The 8790-nt window shown below is 46.9% G+C and overlaps 1 non-coding gene across 1 annotated transcript; it reads right to left on the reverse strand.

Moving 5' to 3' along the window:
* Positions 1-2950: 2950 nt before the first annotated feature.
* LOC120992964 lies at positions 2951-3133 on the reverse strand. The gene has a single exon (XR_005777131.1). It is a non-coding gene; the product is annotated as a U2 spliceosomal RNA (small nuclear RNA).
* Between the last annotated feature and the right edge of the window lie 5657 nt (positions 3134-8790).

Raw genomic sequence — 8790 nt, forward strand, 5'->3', positions numbered from 1 at the left:
CTTTAATCTTAGAAAAGGCTGCAAGCGCCTCCTCCGACCAAGAGGAAAAATCCGCCCCCTTTTTTGTCATGTCAGTAAGGGGTTTGACAACAGAGGAATAATTCAAAATGAACTTTCTGTAATAGTTCGCAAAACCCAGAAAGCGCATCAATGCCTTCTGATTCTCAGGAAGCTCCCACTCAAGTACAGCACGGACCTTCTCCGGATCCATGCAAAAACCAGAAGCAGAGAGGAGAAAACCCAGAAATTGAATCTCCGATACCATAAAAAGACATTTCTCCAGCTTGGCGTACAATTTATTTTCCCGCAGAATCTGCAGAACCTGAAAAAGATGATCCTGATGGGTCTGAACATCAGGGGAAAAAATCAAAATATCATCAAGATACACCAATACAAATTTCCCCATTAAATGGTAGAAAATACTATTAACAAAATGCTGAAAGACGGCCGGAGCATTCATCAGGCCGAAAGGCATAACGAGATTCTCGAAATGCCCGTTAGGGGTATTAAAGGCCGTTTTCCATTCATCCCCCTCTCTGACCCTGACCAGGTTGTACGCGCCTCTCAAATCCAATTTGGAAAACACCTTGGCCCCAACAATTTGGTTGAAGAGGTCCGGGATCAGAGGAAGGGGATAGGGATCGCGAATCGTGATACGGTTCAGCTCCCTAAAATCTAGGCAAGGTCTCAGAGAGCCATCTTTTTTTTTAACAAAAAAAAAACCCGCGGCCACAGGTGACTTTGAGGGACGAATATGCCCCTTATCGAGACTCTGGGAGATATAAGTTCGCATTGCGATTCTTTCCGGTTGTGAGAGATTGTAGAGGCGTGCTTTTGGCAGCTTGGCGCCGGGAATGAGGTTAATGGGACAGTCAAACTCCCGGTGAGGAGGTAGCTCCTGAACACCGCTCTTGGAAAACACGTCCGAGAAATCAGAGAGAAATGATGGCACAGTTTTAGTAGACACCTCTGCAAAAGTCGCTGTGAGACAATTCTCTCTACAAAAGTCACTCCACTCATTTATTTGCCTTCCTTGCCAATCAATAGTGGGGTTATGTCTAGTGAGCCAGGGTAACCCCAAAACTAGAGGAGAAGGCAATCCGTTAAGGACAAAACAAGATATATCCTCCACATGAGTGTCACCTACAGCTAGCCGGATATTGTGAACAATGCCCTTCAGAGATCTCTGTGAGAGTGGAGCAGAGTCAATAGCAAAAACAGGTATATCCTTTTCTAATGTGCAAACCTGAAAACCATGCATGGCTACAAATTGAGTGTCAATAAGATTGACGGCCGCTCCACTATCGACAAAAATCTCACAAGAAATGACTTTGCTCTCTAGCGCCACCCTGGCAGACAGGAGAAAACGGGAACTGCAGGTCAGAGGAAAAACATCAATTCCTACATCAACTTTGCCCAAAGTAGCAGATGAAGCGGAATTTGATGATTTACCTTTTGAGGTTTTTCTCTTATTATCGCTCTTAGTACAGTTCAAGAATCTCCTAGAAGGACAAACATTTGCCAAATGACCTATGCCCCCACAACAAAAACACACCATACTCTGAGGACTAAATCCTCTTTTATCAGGGGCAAGTCGACCTAGCTGCATGGGCTCCTGCTCAGAGGGGAGCGAGACAGGATGAGGCCCCTGCACACTGAATGAGTCCGCACCATTGCCCCTAGACTGAAAATGGCTGGACAGAGAGGTCTTGTTTCTTTCTCTTAGACACCTGTCAAGGCGTACCGCCAATGACATGGCAGACTCTGAGGACGTTGGTCTCTCATGGAAAGCAAACGCATCCTTCAATCTCTCTGAGAGACCATGACAGAACTGACTCCGGAGTGCAGCATCATTCCAACCTGAATCAGCTGCCCATCTCCGAAATTCAGAACAATAAAGCTCCGCAGACAGTTTGTTCTGGCATAAAACACGTAAGTTAGATTCGGCCAGAGCAACACGATCCAGGTCATCATATATCTGCCCCAGGGCCACAAAAAATCTTTCCACGGATCGAAGGGAGGGATCCCCTGATGGCAGCGAAAAAGCCCAAGTCTGAGCATTACCCCTGAGCAGGGAGATGACAATCCTCACCCTCTGCTCCTCCTTACCAGAGGAGTGGGGACACAAGCAAAAATGGAGTTTGCATGCCTCTCTGAAGCGAACAAAATTCTCACTGCCCCCGGAGAACATTTCCGGAAGTGAGACCTTTGGCTCGCAACAGACTCCATGAGCCGGGGCAGAGCCCAATGCTTGAAGCTGAGTCATAGATTGACGGAGATCCGCTACTTCCAAAGAAAGACCCTGCATGCGGTCAACCAGGCCAGAAAGCGGATCCATGTAAAAAAAGGACGGTTTTGGTGGATTATAATGTCACGGCTGTATGTGAGCAACAAGAGTATACCTAGTAAAAAGAGCTACTGACCGGACCCAAACTAGGGAGGATAAAGGGTGACCCCTGTCAGACCCTCAAAGCTCTCCCTATGCTGCTAAAGCACATGCCCAGATCCAAATGGCGGAACGAGGCATGCCCGCGTACCTAAGACTGATGACCACTGTAACCCCTACAATAGTGGAAGGGGCACGGCCACCGGTGCCCTGCTCAGTATATGGAGGGAACCGTGGCCACCTCAGATCCAGTCAGAAAATAACTAGGTACACAACAATGTCTGCACACTTAGCTGAAGGAGCTGCAGCCGCAGAGAAGACGGATCCAAGGACAGCTGGCAATATCCGGAGTGCTTGCTGCAGCAGAACACAGGTCCAGTGAACTGATAGCTACAAGTGAAGATACTCAAGCAAGAGCTACAACTGAAATGAGAAATATAATCCACGCCCTACAATAGGAGGAGGGGTGATTTAAAGGCAGGGAAATCAAACGCAGGAGGAACAGCTGGGAGGAAGGAAACAGAAAGTAAAGACTTCATCACAGGGGCGGAGAAACAGAGCAGTGAGAACTCCTCCAAGCTCTGGTAGTGACAGCAGTGTCCCAAATTGGAAGTAAGAGGACAGACAAAGCATCTATTTCCATCTCCCGGTTCCTAAAATCTATTCCATACACCGTCCCCTGATAGGGGACAAAACAGAGATTAAACTGTTAAGAACAGATTTTTTTTAATAAAAAAAAAAAGAGGACAGCCTCTGCGGAGCTGGGTATTTTTTGGCCGCATTACTGAACGCTCATGCACAATAGCTGTAGGCTCATGCGTCCTTTTGCGGAAGTGACAAACCTGGTCAGTCAAACCCAAGGCAACATCATCGACCTCATCCCATATGCGTTTTTTCTGGAGCGTGCCCTGCGAAGAGTGCTGGATCAGGCCGTAGATGAGCACGAAGAGGAAGAGTTGTCACCATCACCACCAGAAGCAGCCTTGTCATCGTCGATTGCTGGACCTGCGGCAACGCAGAGAGAGGAGTCTGAAGAAGAGGAGTCAGAGGAGGAAGGTGGCTTTGAGGAGGTGGAAGACCAACCACAGCAGGCGTTCCAAGGGGCTTGTTGTCACCTTTCAGGGACCCTTGGTGTTGTACGTGGCTGGGTGGATGAAGAGACCTTCAATGACGTCAGTGAGGACAAGGAACGGGACATGGCTAGCTTGGTATCCAACTTTGTGCAAATGGGGAGTTTGCGGTTGTGCAAATGGACTTGGTCTGTCAGAGTTTGGTCTGTCACTGAAGCGGGCGTAACTCTTGCACTACCTGATCGATACAACATCATACCTGATCGTATACACACACTGGATGTTTTAAAGCCCGTTATTCCAAACTATTTAGGAATGTTAGGTGATTTATGCCCTTTATGGATTAAAACACGACTCTGCGTCAACTACGTAATTTTCCAAGGGAGTTTTGCCATGGATCCCCCTCCGGCATGCCACAGTCCAGGTGTTAGTCCCCTTGAAACAACTTTTCCATCACTATTGTGGCCAGAAAGAGTCCCTGTGGGTTTTAAAATTCGCCTGCCTATTGAAGTCTATGGCGGTTTGCCCGGTTCGCCCGTTTGCGAACATTTACGAAAATTTGCGTTCGCCGTTCGCGAATGGAAAATTTTATGTTCGCGATCTCTACACATCAGTGAAGCATGGTGGTGGTAGTGTCATGGCGTGGGCATGTATGGCTGCCAATGGAACTGGTCCTCTTGTATTTATTGATGATGTGACTGCTGACAAAAGCAGCAGGATGAATTCTGAACTGTTTCGGGCAATATTATCTGCTCATATTCAGCCAAATGCTTCAGAACTCATTGGACAGCACTTTACAGTGCAGATGGACAACGACCCAAAGCATACTGCAAAAGCAACCAAAGAGTTTTTTAAGGGAAAGAAGTGGAAGGTTATGCAATGGCCAAGTCAATCACCTGACCTGAATCCGATTGAACATGCATTTCACTTGCTGAAGACAAAACTGAAGGGAAAATGCCCCAAGAACAAGCAAGAACTGAAGACAGTTGCAGTAGAGGCCTGGCAGAGCATCACCAGGGATGAAACCCAGTATCTGGTGATGTCTATACGTTCCAGACTTCAGGCTGTAATTGACTGCAAAGGATTTGCAACCAAGTATTAAAAAGTGAAAGTATGCAAACTGTTGTAATTCCTACACCGTTCACCTGATTTGGTTGTAAATACCCTCAAATTAAGCTGACAGTCTGCAGTTAAAGCACATCTTGTTTGTTTCATTTCAAATCCATTGTGGTGGTGTATAGAGCCAAAAATGTTAGAATTGTGTCGATGTCCAAATATTTATGGACCTGGCTGTATACACTGCGTGCAGAATTATTAGGCAAATGAGTATTTTGACCACATCATCCTCTTTATGCATGTTGTCTTACTCCAAGCTGTATAGGCTCGAAAGCCTACTACCAATTAAGCATATTAGGTGATGTGCATCTCTGTAATGAGAAGGGGTGTGGTCTAATGACATCAACACCCTATATTAGGTGTGCATAATTATTAGGCAACTTCCTTTCCTTTGGCAAAATGGGTCAAAAGAAGGACTTGACAGGCTCAGAAAAGTCAAAAATAGTGAGATATCTTGCAGAGGGATGCAGCACTCTTAAAATTGCAAAGCTTCTGAAGCGTGATCATCGAACAATCAAGCGTTTCATTCAAAATAGTCAACAGGGTCGCAAGAAGCGTGTGGAAAAACCAAGGCGCAAAATAACTGCCCATGAACTGAGAAAAGTCAAGCGTGCAGCTGCCAAGATGCCACTTGCCACCAGTTTGGCCATATTTCAGAGCTGCAACATCACTGGAGTGCCCAAAAGCACAAGGTGTGCAATACTCAGAGACATGGCCAAGGTAAGAAAGGCTGAAAGACGACCACCACTGAACAAGACACACAAGCTGAAACGTCAAGACTGGGCCAAGAAATATCTCAAGACTGATTTTTCTAAGGTTTTATGGACTGATGAAATGAGAGTGAGTCTTGATGGGCCAGATGGATGGGGCCGTGGCTGGATTGGTAAAGGGCAGAGAGCTCCAGTCCGACTCAGACGCCAGCAAGGTGGAGGTGGAGTACTGGTTTGGGCTGGTATCATCAAAGATGAGCTTGTGGGGCCTTTTCGGGTTGAGGATGGAGTCAAGCTCAACTCCCAGTCCTACTGCCAGTTTCTGGAAGACACCTTCTTCAAGCAGTGGTACAGGAAGAAGTCTGCATCCTTCAAGAAAAACATGATTTTCATGCAGGACAATGCTCCATCACACGCGTCCAAGTACTCCACAGCGTGGCTGGCAAGAAAGGGTATAAAAGAAGAAAATCTAATGACATGGCCTCCTTGTTCACCTGATCTGAACCCCATTGAGAACCTGTGGTCCATCATCAAATGTGAGATTTACAAGGAGGGAAAACAGTACACCTCTCTGAACAGTGTCTGGGAGGCTGTGGTTGCTGCTGCACGCAATGTTGATGGTGAACAGATCAAAACACTGACAGAACCCATGGATGGCAGGCTTTTGAGTGTCCTTGCAAAGAAAGGTGGCTATATTGGTCACTGATTTGTTTTTGTTTTGTTTTTGAATGTCAGAAATGTATATTTGTGAATGTTGAGATGTTATATTGGTTTCACTGGTAAAAATAAATAATTGAAATGGGTAAATATTTGTTTTTTGTTAAGTTGCCTAATAATTATGCACAGTAATAGTCACCTGCACACACAGATATCCCCCTAAAATAGCTAAAACTAAAAACAAACTAAAAACTACTTCCAAAAATATTCAGCTTTGATATTAATGAGTTTTTTGGGTTCATTGAGAACATGGTTGTTGTTCAATAATAAAATTAATCCTCAAAAATACAACTTGCCTAATAATTCTGCACTCCCTGTATATGTTTGTATGTATATGTTTGTATATAGTGTGTGTATTGTGGGGATTCGCTCTGGTAGGTAGGTTAGCGGACGCAATATAGAGGCAACGGACCAGGTTTTAAATCAATCTTCAGTTTCACACTCATAACAGAACAGTCCCTTTTCAGGCTTGGTGCTTGTTCACACACAGAAAAAACTAAATAACATTCACCTGGTATCCTGGGTGTCAGTTCTCACCCGGCTGAATGCTCAGCCTCAGAAAGTCCACTTGCAGGCTAAAAGGCGGCCTGCTAGCCTGACACACGGCCTTCAGACCTCAGCGCAGAGAGCTCCCAAAATCACTGCTTCACTCAGCTGAGACTGCTGGCTGGGTTTTTATATCCCAGCCAAAACCCGGCCTGAAATGTGGGGAGAAGCCACCCACCTTGCACTTTGGCTGCTCCCAATAAGAGCCAGCCCGGATCGGCTCTACAGCCATACTAACTAACAAAGAGTGTCAGTCAGCATAAACTGCCGCTGACACTTAGGCCTCTTTCACACGGGCGTCACGTTTTGGCTCAGGATGCGTCCCGGGTGCATTGCGGCAAACCCGCGGGAGTAGGTACGCAATTTCAGTCAGTTTTGACTGCGATTGTGTTCTGTTGTTCAGTTTTTATCGCCCGGGTGCAATGCATTTTGCACGCGCGTGATAAAAAAACTGAATGTGGTACCCAGACCCGAACTTCTTTACTGAAGTTCAGGTTTGGGTTCCAGGTTGTGTAGATGTAATTATGTAAATAATAGCATTCTTAATACAGAATGCTTAGTAAAATAGGGCTGGAGGGGTTAAAAAAAAATAAGAAGAATAATTTAACTCTTATCCACTTGTTCGCGCAGCCCGGCTTCTTTTCTGTCTTCTTCTTTGCGGACCTGTGAGGAAAAGGACCTGTGGTGATGTCACTGCGCTCATCATATGGTCCATCACATGATCCATCACCAAGGTGATGGATCATGTGATGGACCATGTCATGAGGGCAGTGACGTCCCCACAGGTCCTTTTCCTCAAAGAAGAAAGAAGAGAAGCCGGGCTGCGCGAACAAGTGGATGAGGTGAGTTAAATTATTATTATTATTTTTTTAACCCCTCCAGCCCTATTGTACTATGTATTCTGTATTAAGAATGCTATTATTTTCCCTTATAACCATGTTATAAGGGAAAATAATAATGATCGGGTCCCCATCCCGATCGTCTCCTAGCAACCGTGCTTAAAAATCGCACCGCATCCGCACTTGCTTGTGGATGCTTGAGATTTTCACGCAGCACCATTCACTTCTATGGGGCCTGCGTTGCGTGAAAAACGCAAAAAATAGAGCATGCTGAGATTTTCACGCAATGCACAAGTGATGCGTGAAAATCACCGCTCATGTGCACAGCCCCATAGAAATGAATGGGTCCGGATTCAGTGCGGGTGCAATGCGTTCACCTCACGCATTGAACCCACGCGGAAATCTCGCCCGTGTGAAAGAGGCCTTAAAATTACTGTCTCTTACCTCACAGAGCCCAGGAATCTCGGTGACACATACCTTCCGTCAAAGACGGCCCCTTGCGCCTTCCTACAGTATATATATATATATATGTGTGTGTGTGTGTGTGTGTGTGTGTATATATGTAGGTAAGGCTGCCGTGCAGCCTGTATTTGTGGGAGGGGCAGAGGCCACGCCCCTTGGCTATATAAACCCCACGAGGTTCAAGGGACGGGACGTGCAGCCAGGTACTTCCGGGTTACGTCTACATGCCTGGTTCCCTGCACGTCCCGCACCATCGCGTCCAGGTTTGGGTGAGTATCGTGGCAGGTCGGCGTTTCATCACTTCATGCGGCCACAGGTAAGCGGTGAAGTCTGGTGCCGGGCATTGGCGTCGGCTGCTCGCACGAGCATCACATTTACTTACCCCATTGCAGGAGGGTGGATTTCGGGTCCTCAGCTCACGATCACGGGGCAGGCCGGACGGCGCAGGGCCGCCCTTGTCGGTCACATGTTCTGGGTGCGGCGGCGGCCGCGGGTGACGGTTGCTAGGCACGCTCGGCGGCTCCGCCCCCCTGCCACGCTCGCTCCTATTAGAGGGATCCCTCCTGCAGCCAGTGGCGTCCTGTATTGAATCATCTATCGCCTGCAGGAGCCTCCATACGTTCATGTCCTATAGATATATACATTCAGGCTTGGGGGTACAGATGTTACTAAGCATGTCCACACGAGGTCCCGGGACAGGGCATCTTCATTTATTGTGCATTGCTTGGCCATACTGCGGCGGCAAGTATTTGTATATGTGCCGCCATATAGGTGGGAAGGCCACATGACGCTATGTCCTATTTGCATTTCACCTATTGCTGTGTAGTTTCAAGGTGTACATGCCCTGTGTTACAGATACTACTAAGTCAATGGGTGCTGCAGGGGATTCTTTAAACTGGTACACATAACATAGGTTGCTGGGGGTGTTACACGGGACGCGGTCA

The sequence above is a fragment of the Bufo bufo genome, chromosome 2 (assembly GCF_905171765.1).
Source record: "Bufo bufo chromosome 2, aBufBuf1.1, whole genome shotgun sequence".
Classification (NCBI taxonomy): domain Eukaryota; kingdom Metazoa; phylum Chordata; class Amphibia; order Anura; family Bufonidae; genus Bufo; species Bufo bufo.